General features: G+C 49.9%; 1 long non-coding RNA gene across 1 annotated transcript in view; it reads right to left on the bottom strand.

Moving 5' to 3' along the window:
- The window catches only part of LOC101058335 (collagen, type I, alpha 1a), a 63,415-nt gene that overhangs the window by 7,075 nt on the left and 38,462 nt on the right, over nucleotides 1-17,878 (bottom strand). Inside the window, exon 4 of the long non-coding RNA XR_010158910.1 lies at nucleotides 10,747-11,479. This is a non-coding gene — a long non-coding RNA (collagen, type I, alpha 1a). The remainder of the gene's footprint in view (nucleotides 1-10,746; nucleotides 11,480-17,878) is intronic.

Genomic DNA, 17,878 nt, shown 5'->3' on the forward strand with positions numbered 1-17,878 from the left:
GACAGAGTCCTAGATGCTTGAAGTCATGATAAGTATCCAGAATGACACAGAATTCCAGCCAGGCATGGTGGCTCACACCTGTAATCCCAGCACTTTGGGAGGCTGAGTTGGATCACCTGAGGTCAGGAGTTCCAGAACAGCCTGGCCAACATGGTGAAACTCCCTCTCTACTAAAAATACAAAAAAGTTAGCCAGGTATGGTTGTGGGTGCCTGTAGTCCCAGCTACTCAGGAGGCTGAGGCAGGAGAATCGCTTGAACCTGGGAGGCAGAGACTGCAGTGAACCGAGATTGCACCATTGCACTCCAGCCTGGGCAGCAAAAGTGAAACTCCGTCTCAAAAAAGAAAGAAAAAAAAAAGAATGACACAGAATTTGCTAAAGGGGGAGAAAAGGCTTTCTTCAAAGCTGGGCCTGGTTTCTACAGAGAGTCTTTCAGATGAAAATTAAGCAACTCTTTGCAAGCAGCTCTTTGCAAGCACCTCAGAGGAGAACCCCTCATGATGGATCAGGCACACAGGCGGATCCAAGACAATAGGCTGCGTGCATGTGAACAAGCCTATGGTGGAAATGCAGTGCTTTATTTATTTGGGGTGGTTTAATCACCAGGAGGGAGAAGCTTCTCAAGCAGCATTCAGAGGTGGCTGTTGCCTGGGTTTTCTGGAAGAGGGAGGCGGTGAGGATGAGGGCTTCCATTTCATCTGCAGTCCCCTTGCAGAAGGAGCTGGGGAAAGCTTTGCAGCCATCTGCACACTGTTTGCCATCTTGTCTGGCTGGGCAGCCGAGCTCCAGATGGGGGCGGATGGGATAGCTCCTGCCACCGTATTTGGAGAGAGATGGCAGGGAAGTCAGACCCCATGAAGAAGACAGGAGCACACAGGTGCTGGACAGTGCTGCCTAGGCCCCTGGGGCTGAAGTGTCCTACCCCACAGTCTCTAGGTGCCACTAAAGCGGCCCGAGAGGATCTTCTCTGTCCATCTCCATCCTGGCACCTACAGACACTTGGAGAGTCCTTCACATGGGAACTCACAAATGCACACTCATAACCCCCACACGGAACTCTCATACGTAGCAAGTGAAAAGACAGGATGCCAGTTAAACTTGAATTTCAGATAAACAACAAATCATTTTTTAGGGTAAGCAGGTCCCAAATATTGCATGGGATATATTTGCACCAAAAAAAAAAAAAAAAGGTTAATGAGAAATTCAGGTTTAATTGGACTTCCTGTATTTTACCTGGCAAGCCTAACCCTGCATAAACACAACCTCGAGCTTGAAACTCACAGAGAAGCCATGGCCGTGCTCACACACGTGCACAAACCCATATGCCTTACAGAGTCAAGGGCTGTGATGAGGGTTCCCACACTTGCACACTTCCCTGTCCTCTGTCTGGGCTCAGAGTAAACAGAGGGTCACCTGGCATCCAGGTCTAAGCTGGGCTTGGAGGTGTCCTAATGAAGCAGGATGCTGACCTGCACTTCCCCAGCTCAGCCGGGGCTGCAGCCAGGCCTAGCTTCCAGTCTCGGGCCTAGAACACACAGCACAGCCCCAGACCTTGGCAAGAAGTCTTCATCTCAAGGGCCACTGGCTCAGGACCTATTAGAAGCCCCACTTCTTTCCTCTGTTTCTGCTGCCATTGCCCTAGTCTCTGACCCTGACACTCAATCACTCTATAAACACAGCAGGTACTAGGGGTGGCTCTGGGCTTGGCACTAAAGACAATGCCCCCGGTAAAGCCACAGTCTAGCAATGACAGTCAACCACGTATCAGCAACAGCCCTGCCCTACACGTGCTGACTGCGCACAAGGCCGGCGCTGTGAACGTGCTCTCAACAGTGATCTCACTGAACCCTCATGGCAGCTCTAGGATGCAGACAGTAGCATCACATTAACCCCATTTTACTTTTGAGGAAACTGAGACCTGAAGAAGACAAATGCAGGCCTCGAGATTTGCAGTAACATTGCCAGGAATGTTTGAGAAAGCAAACTTCTCCAGAGTGAGGCAGTCTGCCAGAGCTCAGAAGCCAGAGTCCCTGTTAGCAGGGGCTGGGGGGACTGTGGGGTGGGGGCCGACAAGCAGGTAGGGGCTGGACCCCCCAGGACACCAGGGTGCAGACTGGTGTGAGTAAAAGAAAGAGAGGCAGTCGTGCCATCATCTGCAGAAGATGATGTCTACAGAGGACAGTACCATGTGAGCCCTTGGGGAGCCGGATGACTGGAGGGAATTTTGCACAGGATGCAAATTAAGCACAGATCCCCCTCTGACCTAGAGAGCCCACCTCCAGGAACATCTCACAGAAATGCAGGCACAGAGCACCAAGTGATGTGTGTAAGGAAATCCATCAGAACACCATCTGTGACTGGGAAAAGGTGGAAACCATCCAAAGACGTATCGGTGCAGGGCTGGTTAAATGAAGCGTGGTGCATCCACACGTCAGAATAACTGCTGGGAGAAGAAGGTGGTACCCAGGTTCCAACGTGAGACAATGTCAAAGACATGCTGCCTGAACAGCAGGCTTTCCAAAGAATAAATATAGCATTATTCCATTTTTACTTTTTAAAAAAGGTTACAATAAACACTTATATGCAAATACATGTGCTTGTGTGCACAGAGGAAAAAGGTGTGGACAGGAACAGAAAACCAAACTCTGCGGGTTCTCACTCATAAGTGGGAGTTGAAAAATGAGAACACATGGACACAGGGAGGGGAACATCACACACCGGGTCCCGTCGGGGGTGGGGGACAAGGGGTGGGAGAGCGTTAGGACAAATACCTAATGCATGCGGGGCTTAAAACCTAGATGACGGGTTGATAGGTGCAGCAAACCACCATGGCACATGTATACCTATGTAACAAACCTGCACATTCTGCACATGTATCTCAGAACGTAGAATAAAAAATAAAAAGAAATCAAAGAAAAAGGTGTGGAGAGGTACACCCCAACCCTTCCCAGTGTTACCTCTGAGAAGCAAGATCAAGAAAAGCAAATCAAGAGGATGTTTTGTTTTTTGTTTTCTACATAAATTTTTTTTTTTTTTTTTGGAAACATAGTCTGGCTCTATCAGAGCACAGGGCTCCTGCCCCGGGGCTCTGATCCTCAGCTGGTGAGGTCTAGAGGGTCAGAGGGAGCCAGACTCCCTAGAGAAGCTAAGGCAGGAGCCCTGTGCTTAGGCAGGAGCTAAGCTAAGCTAAGGCAGGAGCCCTGTGCTGCGCTGTGGGTAACCTGCCCCCTTCCAGCTGGGGCCAAATAGAAGGGGGAAAGGCTGCCCCCAGAATACAGGGCTCTCAGAGGCCCTGGGGATCTGTGCTGGCAGTCAGGAGGACTGTCACCTCAGTGCAGTTGCCTGCAAGGAGGGCTGTGCAGGAAGCTGCATGTTGCTCAGAGAACAAAAAAAGGAAATTAAATGCAACATCTTGTTATTAGCAAGAGCTTTTGAGACAGACACTTAAATATGCATGCCTAGACATTATAAAACTTGGGGGAAATGTTAATTTCAATAACGCCACTTCTTGTGCTTGCAGAAACCATTCTTTTATCTCCCTTCCTAGTAATTTGGGGGCTCCATCCCTCAGAGTGGCAGCGCCAAGACAGCCAGCCTCACTGGGTTTTGTAAGCTGTGCAAGGTGAGATCCCAAGCCCTTGCCTGGAGACCCATCTTAGGAAAATGTTAGAACAGGGCAACAAGTTGCCATTTCCTCCCTCCTTTCTCTTCCCCATACAAAAATCAGAAAGCACACTAGCCCAGTGCCCAGCCACAGTGGTGAGGAAACCCCACTCAAAATCCTGGGTTGTGCCCCTGATGCCAAAGACCTGCAAAATTGGGACTCACCTGCTGCAACCCTAGCCCAGACTTGTGTACATTTCAGGAGTGGCTGGACTCATGGCCGCCTGGGACGTCAGGGTGGTACAAAGTACTCTTAATCTAAGACTGTCGGGGTACAAAGATAAGCTTTTTTTTTTCCCTTTTCTTGAGAGCCAGATGGTAAATAGTTCAGCTTTGCAGGCCATAGGTCTCTGTCCCAACTATTCAACTCTCCATTGTAGCAGGAAAGCAGCCACAGACAATATGCACTGAAATGGGTGTGGCTGTATTCCAATAAAACTTTATTTGTGTGAACAGGCAGGGGGCTGGTTGTGGCGTGTGGGCTACAGCCTGCCTCCTCTGCTACAGCGTGATCTCCAAGGACCGATCCATCTTGTAGACCAGCAGCTGGCACACAGGAGCTGCTCAGATACTTGAAGGAGGAATGGAGAAGGCAAGCAGCCCCCAGTGTGCAGACGTGAGGGTCTCCCAGCAGCACCATCCTTTGCCATCTCATGCTGAGGGACAAAGCCAGAGCAGCCCTCTCCACCAAGGCTGGGCTCTCCTCCAAGGAAATGTGATAACAAGACAGAAAGCACTGTGGAAGGATAGGGGCTTTGGAGTCCCACAAACCACAGTTTGCAAGACCAGGAGCATCCTGCACTTCCTTGCACACATCCTGGGTGGGTGCTGGAGCATCTAGACTTAGAGTGAATCTTTTCCCCCTCCTCCCCCAACTGGCCTCCATTACACTTCCAGCAACAATGTAGTGTACGTACACAATGGAATACTATTCAGCCTTCAAAAAGAAGGAAATCCTGCCATTTAAGACAACATGGATGAGCCTGGAGGATATTATGTTAAGTGAAATAAGCCAGGCACAAAACGACAAATACCACATGATCTCACTTATATGTGAAATCTAAAAAAGTTGAACTCAGCCAGGCATGGTGGCTCATGCCTGTAATCCCAGCACTTTGGGAGGCTGAGGCCGGCAGATTGCTTGAGCCCAGGAGTTCGAGACCAGCCTGCATAACATAGCAAGACCCCATTTCTACAAAAAAATACAAAAATTAGTGGAGCGTGGTGGTGCATGCCTGTACTTCCAGATACTCAGGAGGCAGAGGTGGGAGGATTGATTGAGCTTGGGAAGTCAAGGCTGCAGTGAGCCAAGATCACACCCCTGCACTACAGCCTGGGCAATAGAATGAGATTGTCTCAAAAAAAAAAGGATGAAAAAGAAAAGAAAAAAGTTGAATTCACAGAAGCAGAGTAGAATGATGGTTGCCAGGGTGGGGAAGTGGGCAGATGCCAAAGGACACAGAATGTCATTTTTAGAGAGGAAGAATAAGTTCAGGATATCCATGGGACAACATGGTACCTATAGTTAATAACAACATATCATACATTTGGAAATCACTAAGAGAGTAGATTTTTTAAGTGTTCTCACCATAAAAAAATAAGTCTGGGAGGTGATGTTATTTAGCTTGATTTAGCCATTTTGTAATGTATACATACTTCAATCACATCATGTTGTACCCTCTTGTACATAATTTTTGTCAATTCAATAAATTCAACAACTCCAAAAAACAAGACATTCTTTTTACAAAATAATTATTAAAAATAAAATTCAGAATTCTATTTTATTTATTTATTTATTTTTGAAACAGAGTCTCGCTCTGTCACCCAGGCTGGCTGAAGTGCAGTGGTGCGATCTCGGCTGACCGCAACCTCTGTCTCCCAGGTTCAAATGATTCTCCTGCCTCAGCCTCCCAAGCAGCTGGGATTACAGGTGTGTGCCATCACACCTGACTAATTTCTGTATTTTTAGTAGAGACAGTTCCGCCATGTTGGCTAGGCTGGTCTCAAACTCCTGACCTTAGGTGATCTGCCAGTCTCGACCTGCCAAAGTACTGGGATTACAGGTGTGAGCCACTGCACCTGGACAGAATATAAAAGATTGTTTAATTCAACTAAAACATTAAAACATAGATTATTTCTATAAGTGGTAATTGTTCTAACATGTTTTGGTCAAAATAGTCTCCTTACTCATCCACAATTAAATGGTTAATTGACATTTGATTGGATTTTGATAAAGTTTTCAAATCATGATTGACTTTTCCAACGTACAGTAAAATGTGTTTGAAAATATTTCATAAAAATTAGTATTTAAAAATGGTCAGGCATGGTGGCTCATGCCTGTAATCCCAGCACTTTGGGAAGCCAAGGTGGGCCGATCACTTGAGGTCAGGAGTTTAAAGCAGCCTGGCCAAACCTCAACTCCACTAAAAATACAAAAGTTAGTCACGCATGGTGGCGCGCACCTGCATTCCCAGCTACTTGGGAGGCTGAGGGAGGACAATCCTTTGAACCTGGGAGGTGGGTTCCCCAGGCTTAGAGCAAAACCCCCATCTTGTCCGTCTCCACTCTCATCCCAGGCAATCACAGTCATTTCCACAGCCTCAACCACTGTCTACCTGGGATGCCTCCCAAGCCCAAGTCTCCAGCCCAAACCTGCCTTCCTAGCCCCAGACCCATCTGTCCTGGCACACGTTGCCCCCTGGGTCCCAAGCAACCTCAGCCAATGAGTCCAACATCAACTTCCTGTCCTTGCCTGACACTGTCAGCCCTGAGATCAGACTTGACCATTCACCTCCAGTACCTGATAGGTCCGTCAGTCCTTTGGAACATATCCCACGAACATTCCCCAAACCAGGCACCGGACTCCACACATCAACACCGTCATGTGAGTCACCAGCATCCCTGGCAGGGACCCCTGTCCCAGCCTCCAACTCATCTCCTTTCTGTCCCTTGAGTTCTGTGTCACATTCCAGAGGCCACAAGAAGAAAAATGACAACCTTAATGCAATTAAAAGAATTGAGAAGACATTTCCCTATGGTCCAAAGTCTTTCCAACTGAGAAACACATATCAAGATCTGGCCTGCCAACCCTGCAGTTAAATGTTCCTGAAATAATTAAAGCCCAGGGCAACACAGCCCGCACTCCACGAGTACTCCTAGCACAGTAAGACTTGCTTCTCTGGAGGGGCTTGAAATGTCCAGTGTGTACCCTGCCCCTCTCTGTCGTAGCTAACAGGAATGTGCTTCATGTCTTCTTCCTGCTCAAAGGACCGTCCACCAACCTGTGCAGGCAGCACTTTTGGCCAGGGGGGGATGCGAGAACTTCCCACCATTTCCCACTTACGCACTGCATTCCTCAGGAGCCTGCCTCACAAATTACAAGAGCGCCACGGCAGACACACCACGTTCCAGTGGGCGGCCATGTCTTCATGTCAGCTTGAAAGATCGTCACCAGGGAAATATCTATATCTCGGCAGAGAAAGCTTCAGCCTGTGTAGTCCAGCTGTGCTCAAATGGAAATCCAGAAACCCAGATGTTGGTCCAAACACCCTGTCTCGGACTGCCAGCTCTGCAGGTCCCCAGCGTGGGAGTGAACTGGGTGGGCCACCTACCCTGCCTGCCCACATCTCTGCTTCCTGGAATCCTGGACCCTGAGAACCAGGGGGATGTGGTGGGGAACAGGCAAGTCTTGTGCAGAAAGCCAAGATGCCACCCAAATCCACTCTGCAGTCTAGGTGGGTGATATTCTGGTCTGCACCACACCAGTGCATGAGGGGATGGAGGATGGAGTCTAGACAAGCCAAATGTAAAAAGATATTGCCCAAGTATTTTGTGCTTTGTCTGTGTTACAATGCTATGCCCAGCCCAGCGTGGTGGCTCACACCTGTGATCTCAGCACCTGGGGAGGCCGAGGCAGGCGGATCACCTTAGGTCAGGAGTTTGAGACCAGCCTGGACAACATGGTGAAACCCCATCTCTACTAAAAATACAAAAATTAGCCAGGTGTGGTGGTGGGCACCTGTAATCCCAGCTACTCGGGAGGCTGAGGCAGGAGAATCACTTGAGCCCAGGAGGTGGAGGTTGCAGTGAGCAGAGATCATGCCACTGCACTCCAGCCTGGGCAACAGAGTAAGACTCCATCTTTAAAAAACATAAAAATAAATAAATTCTATGCCCAGCATTTTCCATTTACTGTCTTATTATCTCAGTAAATCCCATATAACCTTCCTATGGAAGTGTATCTCATTTATCTCCATTTTATAGATGAGAAAACTGAGGCCCCTGGAGTAGTATTAATTTTCCAAGACCGCATTGCTCATAAAGGGTACAGCAGGGACCCAAGCTCGACACTCTCACCCTCAAACATTTCCACAAGTGTAGACCAATGGCTCTCAACTGGGGTGGTTTTGCTCACGTACCACTCCCTTGCTCCATGGCATTTGAAACCGTCTGGAGACATCTGGGGTAGCCATAGCTGGGAGGGTAGAATCGTACCTAGAGGATGGAGACCAGAGATGCTGCTAACCATCCTACAATACATGGGACGGCCCCACGACCACCACCATGAATGGTCTGACCCCAAGTGTTGTGACTGTGCCAAAGCTAAGAAACCCAGGTTTCTCCTCAGCAAGAAGGAAAATACCTGCAAAGTAGATGCACCTCTACAGGAGCCGCAGGCTGACAATAACCTTCTTGATCTGGTTTCAACCCTGGATGCTTTTACCTGGTGCGTTCATCAGGGATTTCAGGGACTCCAGTGAGTTATCACCCTTGAATGCTCGGTTCTGCCTGACAACCCAGAAATCTCTGCCGAGGTGCCTGGTCTTGGGGAAGGCTCAGCAAATGGTTGAGGTTGATAACCAAATACCTATGAGAGACTTCTCTCCCTCCAGGAAGAGCTGTTGGTCAGACACACACTGGGATCATTCACAAGCGGTCAATAAAGGCTTGGGGAGGGCCAGGTTTTCTAGGCCTTCTCAATGGGATGGGTGTTTATGGATACACAAGAAGCCCGTGAAATTTCTGATATTGGCAGGAAATCAATGTGCCCGACCCTCCACCCCCCCGCCTCCCCACCATAAACACATGCCCTGCAGCAGGACTTGGCACTCAGGGGCTCCTGGGGTCCCGATTTATCTGCTAAAATCTCCTCTAGCCACCACCGAATAAGGCAACCCCTTGCCACCCAACCACAAGAGCACAGCCTGGGAGCCACTCCAAGGGACATCCAGTCACATTAAAACCTCAGCCATCCAGAGCACCAGGCCTGGTGATGAGAAAGAACATTTTATCCTTAAAAGCATCTGAATGCCCATGCTGCTTCTTGCAGAGAAAAGTCCAAAATAATCTGCTATTAAAGAACGAGGATGGTTTTGACATTTTTACAAAGCTAATGGTCTACGCAGACAAAATCTCATAAAAGGGCACTCTGTTCTTCTTGATCCACTCAGACATGGCCTGTGAGTGAAGAAACGGGCTCTCCTCCTCAAAGAAATCACTGCTGATCCTCGTACCAGCCTGACACTGCTTCATGGGTTCTTCAAAGAGAGCATTCCCATAGAAACTAAAAAGGAAGAGGAATGTGTCTGGCGGGCATTGTGGGCAGCAGTGGGCTTTGGGCCAAATTTTAAGTTTGAAAATCAAGATTCCCTCTTTTCGAGGGGCCGCCGGACTGAGCAGATACAGACACCGTGAAAAGAGGGTGCCACGTTCAGATGCAGGAAACAAGGATGGTTTCTGTTCAGTTCCTCCATCATCCTTCAGGTCATGCGATTCCCATTTCCCTCTGTGGACCAAACAATTCAGTGGGGTTTCTGCCTTTTACATATTTCATTATCAACATATCATCCTTTTAGCCTCCAGAAGGCATTTTAACATGAAGATTCTGGCTTAAGACTCTTGTGGGTCTGTCTGTCTGTCTCTCTCTCTTTTCCTTGAAACAGAGTCTCACTTTATCACCCAGGTTGGAGTGCAGTGGCATGATCACAGCTCACTGCAGCCCAACCTTCCAGGCTCTAGCAATCCTCCCACCTCAGCCTCCCAAGTACTTGGGACTACAGGCACACACCACCATACCTGGCTTTTTTTTTTTTTTTTTTTTTTGGTAGATATGAGGCTTCACCATGTTGCCCAGGCTGGTCTTAAACTCCTGGGCTCAAGCGATCCTCCCCCTTCGGCCTCTCAAAGTGCTGGGATTATTGGCTTGAGCCACCATGCCCAGCCAAGAACCGTGTCTCTTGTGATGCACCCCAGAACAAAACATCACTGCAAAAACACACCAAGGCATGAGTTTTAGTCCTAAGTCCGATTTATCCACCATACACTATGTGCCAGGCACAACGCTAAGTCTTTCTATGGACGAGCATCCCTTAATCTCAGCAGTAACAACCCCAGACAATGGGGCCTGTTGACAGATCCATTTGCCACTGAAGACAGTAAGGCTCAGAGAGGGTAAGTGGCTTGTGCCATGTCAGCCAGCTAAGGAGGGGCAGAACCAGGATGCAAACCCCAGCCGCCTGGCTCCAGACTCGCGTTCCCAAGGTCCCACTACGTTTGGTCACTGCAGTGCATTCTGGTATCCTGGTCTTTGGCAGAGTCCACGTAAAAGAAGGAGGTAGAGGGAGTGAGAGGGACTTCACGCAATAAAGTTTCCTGGTGTTACACTGCCACCGTAATTGTGTCCCCGACCAGGACCTCTCCCTTCTCATCCTTTCCGTGATCGGCCCTGGAAAACCTTCCAGAGAACTGTCCTCCTTCTCCCGGGATCTCAGAGAAAATTCACCTGAGTTCAGTGTCCAGGTGACCCAAGCTCTGAATGCAGTAACGTGCACGGGGAGATGAGGATGTCACCATGAGCAAGCCTGCCAGACAGCATCCGGGAGCAACCCCAAGACTGGGCAGGGGGGCTCTGATGCAGCCCACGGCGAGGAGGGCTGCCCGTGCTGCCTAAATGTGTTCAGAATGAAGGCCGCCCTCCCAACTTCAACCTGGGGCAGGCCACGGAGCCTCCCGCCGCCCCTACCCCGCGTCCCCAGCACCCCCGCGCTCCCGGCACCCCCGGACCCCCCCGCCCGTGTCACTTACTCCTCTGCCGTCGCCACCTGTCTGGGTGCCGGTCTCCTCCCTGCCCGGTCGCGGCGCGTCCTCGCCGTCCTCGCAGTCCTGGGGCTGCGCGCTTCCCGCCTCCAGCAACAGCCGCAGCCTCTTCTCTTCGGGAGGGACGTCGTCCTCCTCCCTCCTGGGCCGGCCGTCCCTGCCTCGGGGCTTGCCAGTGGCTTTGGAGCTGCCGGAAGGGCTGGCCATGGCCCCGGGGGCTCTGTCTGCACTTGGGGAAGAAGAAGGACCCGGCGCAAGCGGCCTCTCGGCGGAGCTGGGGCGTCTGAGCGCGGGCTCGGTGGGTCCGCGCGGCGCGGAGCTGGGCACCGGGGCCGGCGCGGGCTCCTCTGCGGGCCGCTCCTGGCTCTCTGCCGCCCTCTGCTGGCCGCTCACGCGCACCTCCGCCACGCCGGGCCCGGGCCTGCGCCGCTCTCACCTGTCCTGGCCCAGGAGGTCGCTGTCCCTTGCCCGTGGCCAGGCCCGCTCTGGCCAGGCCCTGCACCTCCTCCCCGCCCCAACCAGGTTGCACCCCGATGGTCTCCCTGCTCAAGGAGGAGAGAAGAGAAGGGACGCCCCGAGAGGGTGGACATCGGCCACAGCCACCTTGTCTTTGCTCTTACCCTGTGTCTTGCATGATTTGGAGGTGGTGGGAAAACCGAGGCTGCTCAAAACTCGTGGAGAATTCCGCCTTCAGGATGACATGAATGCACCTTCGCATTGCCTACCAACAGATCTTTTTTGAGCATCACTGTGGACCAGTCGTGGTGATGGGGGAGGGGATATTGTGGTGCACATGACAGGCGTTGCCTTCACCCAGTGGGGCTCAGCGCTGGGTGAGAAGGCATTGAGAATGGACATTGTCAATTGGGCCAAAGGAGGCCAAGGAGAAGTGCTGGGGGCATGGGAACTAAAAAAGACAGGAGGCTCAGCAGGTCTTGGAGCTGGGAGAGTGACAGCAGCAGCGGCTGTTCCAAAGGAAGCAACAGCTGAGAGAGGTCTCAGAGAGTTGTTCTCAGCCCAGTGGAGGGTGTTCAGGCAGAGGGAACAGCGTGTGCAAAAGCCCAGAGGCTGGGAAAGAAGCAGAAAGACGACTGTGGGGCTGGAGCGTGGTTGGCAAGGTGAGAGAAGTGTGGTGGGCGGACAGATGGCCTGGGACCCAGCCGTGCAGGGGCAGAGGATATAGGGGATCCTTGCAGGCCCCCAGCCGGGGCTGAGGCACAGAGACAATGCAGGTGGGCAAAGGGAGGAGATGTGGAGAAATATTTTGGAGGCATGCCCTGATGAATGAGCCCAGGATGCACCCTTAGTGTCAGTGTGGAGCTCCTGCCTTGGCTGTGTGATGAGCTGAACCCGGGGGTATTTTCTGGACATCAAAGTGCTACACCCAGAGTCCAGGACAGGCTAAGTGAGCACCAGCAGCTCCTGGCCCACCTCAAAAGCAGGAGAGACAGGGGAGACTGGGGAGGCCGGGGTGGAAGGGGAAGCCAGGAAGGAGGAGAGGCCAGGGAAGCAGAGGAGGCCAGGGAGGCAGAGGAGGCAGGAGAGGCTGGGGAGGCTGTGTCCTTTCCATGATTCTGCCCAGGATCCTAGGTCCCTGTACTCCCTGAACTTCTCCACCCCAAGCGCTGGAAACATGTTGCACAATGGTCTCCCCATTAAGCTCCTGATGGCAGCCCCTACCCTGCTGTGCTCCCTATTTCAACCCTAACAGCTCTCACAGTGGGCAGCACATAATAGGTGCTCAGGAAACACTGGTGGGAGAACACATGGGTCTGCTCAGCACCTTCCTCTCTCCTCCAGCTCTCCCCAGTCACGAAATAATTCTGATAACGACACATGGGCTATGAGACCCTCTTCTATTACTTTCCATATGCTAATCCATCTATACCCCACAGCAGCCCTGGGGTGGGTGCAATGAGGATGCCCATTTTATAGAGGAGGAAACTGAGGTATAAAGAGGGTAAGTGACATAGGCACACTACAGGGGCTGGGGCCAAGTGATCAGAGCACTCAATCCCCAAAGGCAAGGTGGATGCAGTTACCATAAAAGACAGCAGAGTCAAAGCTGCAACCAGAATAGCCTGACTCGCAGAGACCTATGGTGCCAGCTGATCATGGCATTCCTAGAAGTGAAATAGATAAGAAGCCTGCCACATTTTTACTGGATCTGTGTTTGCAGAAGAGTTCTAGGTCAGGTGAGCAGAAGTCTAATCTGAATCATAAAAACAGAGTCACAGTCCCCAGTCAATTCCCAGACATAAGCCAGTTCACAGACCCAGAGTCCCTTGTCTGAATGGGAAGCCAGGTCCCCTCCAGAAAGGACTCTGCTCCACTGCCAAAAATTTATACTGTCAATCTTTCTCCCAGCCTGCCCCCAAGGGAATACACAGCCTTTTACCTGGATGACTGAACAGGAGAAAAGGAACTAATGGGACCTGTGCAGGATCACTGGACACAGGCTCTGAACTGGCACTAGGGCGAGACTAGGGTCTACCAGACAGAATAGGCATTTTGGAGGTCAGGTGAATGTTGGTGCAAGTTCATGTCATGGTAGATCCATTGGGTCCCCAAATCCATCCTCTGGTTATATACAAAATGGCCATGTTGAGATTTAAATTCATGGTATCCAACTTAGAGGCTGTGCTCTTACTCATGAAACATTCTGACACTACTAACCAATTTAAAAATGCAAACACCTCCTGGGGCTAGCGAGAGTCCTCCAAACAGTCATGTAAATTGGTTCTGTCAAGGATTTCCTCCTACCCACCCCCCCTCACCCCCCATCCCCCCCACCCCCCCAACCCCCCCCCCCCACCCCCCGAGAGCCAGTTGCAAGGAGAGACTAGGGAAGGGCATTGGGTAACTTTGTTGCTAAAAGCTCTTCTGGATAAAGAAGAGCTTTATCCAGGAAAAAGAAGCAAAATAGAGTTCAGCAGAAGTTGAGAAAAGAAGCAAATAGAGTTCAGCAGAAGAGGTAAGAAAGTAAGTTTATGTTTGACCAGGCACGGTGGCTCACGCCTGTAATCCTAGCACTTTGGGAAGCCAAGGTGGGCAGATCACGAGGTCAAGAGATCGCACCATCCTGGCCAACATGGTGAAGCCCCGTCTGTACTAAAAATTCAAAAATTAGCTGGCCATGATGGCACACGCCTGTAGTCCCAGCTTCTTGGGAGCCTGAGTCAGGAGAATCACTTGAACGCAGAAGGCAGAGGTTGCAGTGGGCCGAGATCATGCCACTACATTCCAACCTGGTGACAGAACAAGACTCCATCTCATAAAACAAAACAAACAAACAAAAGTAAGCTTATTTTTAAGCCTGAACAAGTGTAGTGGTTTAGGGGTTCTGCAAACACGGCCCCAATCAGGCTACAAGATGTTGTGGCAGCAATATTTACAGCCAGTCACTCCTGGCCGGCTGAGCCACTTTTCAAAACACACTTGCACGGCTGTGCAGAGCGGCTGGCTCCACTGGCAGCCGGCAGAGCCATAACTCACACTGTCACCACTGCCCTCAAACCCCTTCGGTAAGCACTTTGTTTTTTTGAGACGGAGTCTTGCTCTGTCATGCAGGCTGGAGTGCAGTGGCACAATCTCGGCTCACTGCAAGCCCCGCCTCCTGGGTTCATGCCATTCTCCTTCCTCAGCCTCCCAAGTAGCTGGGACTACAGGTGCCTGCCACCATGCCCGGCTAATTTTTTGTATTTTTAGTACAGACGGGGTTTCACCGTGTTAGCCAGGATGGTCTCAATCTCCTGACCTTGTGATCTGCCTGCCTCAGCCTCCCAAAGTGCTGGGATTACAGGCGTGAGCCACCGCGCCCGGCCTGGTAAGTACTTTTAATCAATGCAACAGGAATAAACATTTGCTGCAGAGCGGCAATGTGCAGGGAGGAACATGGTTCCACTAAGGCTCAGAAAGCAAAACCTCCTGGCTGTTTGCATCTATGCAAGAGCTCGCATGAAAAGCCCTCTGTGTGGCTGCCAGCCTCACACACTGCCCCCAAGGGGTGAGTTTCTCTTTCCATGTTAATCTATGCTCTGACGTGCCATCTGTCAACAACCACACCATTCTCAGTTGCCATTTCAAAGCATCTTTGCCCTGTGAATGGTCACCAGCCCTGCCCTGCAAGCCCCCAGTTCACATTGAACTTAAATGAGAGAGAAAGCAGGTTTCGGGGTGGATTTCAGTTCAGCATCTTGGAGTCTCTGTGTGGACATGAAATCTGTCTCTCCAGCTGTGGGCTGCATCTTGTTTGTCATCTGGTTTGGTTCTTGGGGACTTGAAAACTCGTGGGCACCTTTGCAATTTGTCAAGAAGCTGCATGGCCCTTCCAACAAAAGCAAGGAATAGGAACAGAAGCCCAAGGCTTCAGATCAATGTGCAACTTAAAGCAGCCTCAGTGTAAAAGCAAACAAGAGTCAGAGGGATGCCTAAGGCAGAGTCTAGTCCCCAGGGCAGCTATAAGGCAAAGACAAAGAGAGAGAGAGACAGAGACAGAAAGACAGAGAGAGATGGGAGGAGACATGAGGCACCCAGGCCTCTGCATCAAAATCCCTACAAGAGGGGCCTCCTAAAAATGCAGGAGGCTGAGGTGGGTGCATACAGAAGTTCAAGACTAGCCTGGGCAACATAGCAAGACCGTGTCTTTACAAAAAATACAAAAATTAGCCGGGTGTGGTGGTGTATGTCTGTGGTCCCAGTTACCCAGGTGGCTGAGGTGGGAGGATGGCTTGAGCCCAGGAGGTAGAGCTGCAGTGAGCTGAGATAGCACCACTACACTCCAGCCTGGGCAACAGACTGAGACTTCATCTCAAAAAAATTTTAAAAAAATTTTAAAAAGGATCACCCTGGCTACTTGAATGGGTAATAAGAAGGTAAGAGCAGAAGCAAGGAGACCAGCAGGGAGATTCTGCAGGTGGGAGTCCACAGTGGCTCAGACCAGGCTGGCGCTGAAGACTGCCTGAATTCTGTATATATTTTGATGAAGCAACTCACCGACTCTTGAAGAGTGGGCTCTAGGAGACTGTATTTTTAATAAGCTCTCAGAGGATACTAATGCAGGCTGAATTTGAAGAACTGGTTTAGGTGAAGCTTCTGTTTCATCCTTGGGGAAGTGCCTACTGACTTTTCTCTAAGTCACCTCAAAAGAGGTGCTAGACAAGATGTGCTCCAATGTCTGAACATGTGTGCACAGCTCTAGAGCCAACCTCAGGACACTGAGTCAAAGGTTAGGAGTACAACAGTGAACAACCACCATCCTCTTTTCAATGAGCTTTGCACTTAATGAGAGAAATAAAAAGCAAAAAAAAAAAATCATTTTCAACTCAGAATGGTAAAAGTTATGGTGACAGTATGCCTGGGGCAATGGGAGCACATAGAAGGGGCACCCGATTGGCTAGGTGCAGTTGTTCATGCTGTAATCCCAGCACTTTGGGAGGCCAAGGTGGGTGGATCACTCGAGACCAGAGGTTCGAAAACAGCCTGGCCAACATGGTGAAATCCTGTCTTTACTAAAAATACAAAAACATTAGCCAGATGTGGTGGTGGGCACCTGTATTTCCAGATACTCAGAAGGCTGAGGTGGGAGAATTGCTTGAACCCGGGAGGCGGAGATTGCAGTGAGCCAAGATCGCGCCACTGCACTCCAGCCTGCATGGTCAGAGCGAGACTCCGTCAAATAAATAAATAAATAAATAAATAAATAAATAAATAAATGCCCGGAGGTGGGTGGGCATGCAATCTCTATCAGGTGGTGAGAAATCCTTCTCCACCACAGGACTCCTCAGTTGAAGACTAGAAAATGGTAGGAATTAGCCAGGTCGATAGGAGAGGTGTGGAAGATCATTCCCAGCAGAGGGAAGAGCATGTGCAAAAATCGAGACGTGAGAGGGTGAGGAGCTGAGAGATGTTCATATAATTGTAAAAATTGACTAATATAGAGGTAAGTTGGAGCCAAATCTTAAAGGTTCTTTGTCGTGTTTATCTTGTAGACAAAGGTAGACAGTAGATGTTTTTATGCAGGGGAGTAATGATCCACTTTGTGCTATAAAAAGAGCAGTCTGACTGGAGGAGAGTGGGAGGTGAGTAGACCAGGTAGGAGGCTGCAATACGCCAAGTGAGACAAGATGGTTGGCTGGACCAAGGCTGTGGCAGTGAGGATGGAGAGGAGACAGTAGACTAACTTGACTGAGACAGAGGGAGGAATGAAGGAGGAGGCCCAGGTGTTTTGGAAGCTGGGTGGATGGTGGTGTGAATCTGACGTGGTGAGCCCAGGCAGAAGAGAAAATCAGGAGAGGCAAGGTAAGATGAGGTCAATGCAAGAAAGACAGCCAAGTGGAGATAACAACTGGGCCATTGGATTCATCAGCCTGGAGTTATACAGAGAGCTCTGGAATGGAAATAAAGAGGAAAGGACTTTGGGAATAGGTGAATCCTCCCAGAATAATGTGTAGAGAAAGGAGAATAGAACACAGGGGACAGAAAAAGGGAAGAGATTTGTTATTAAAACCAACCATCCATCAGACATCTTCCAATACAACACTTGTTAGAGGTTTCCTCAGTGTGAGTTATTCAGGACCAGAGCTAAAGACCATATTCCCAATAAAATCACTGCTGGGAAGGTCTTCATGAAAACATTTAATGCTGCTTTTAAAACAACAACAACAACAACAAAAAGGCTTTAGCTACTGCACAGACCCTGGAGCAATTTTTTGGCAAGAGTCTATCAAACACGAATCTGATCTGACTCAAGGAGGTGTCATATCAACTGTAAAAATCCAATTCCAATGTCCATAACAGCCTTTCTGCCAGGTACAAGACCGTAATCCAGTTGAAGTGATTTTCTATTGATTAATAGGCTGGGAATACACAGGTTGTTGGTTTTTGAGATTTGCCTCCCTGTACCTTCATGCCAGCTGTGAAAGAGTCAAAAGGCTCCTAACTGTCAAAATAAAAATGACACTTGGTCACAGAGGAAACAGATTATAGGTCAAACACATTGATGACTTTTTAACTATGAGAAGCCATTAATGTTACTGAATAAGCAAATCTGTTTGCATAACCAGATTTGTATAGGCTACTGGGAATAAAGGTTTTCCTAAGTGGGTGATTTGTACAATGA

Source organism: Pan troglodytes, chromosome 6 (assembly GCF_028858775.2).
Source record: "Pan troglodytes isolate AG18354 chromosome 6, NHGRI_mPanTro3-v2.0_pri, whole genome shotgun sequence".
Classification (NCBI taxonomy): Eukaryota; Metazoa; Chordata; class Mammalia; order Primates; family Hominidae; genus Pan; species Pan troglodytes.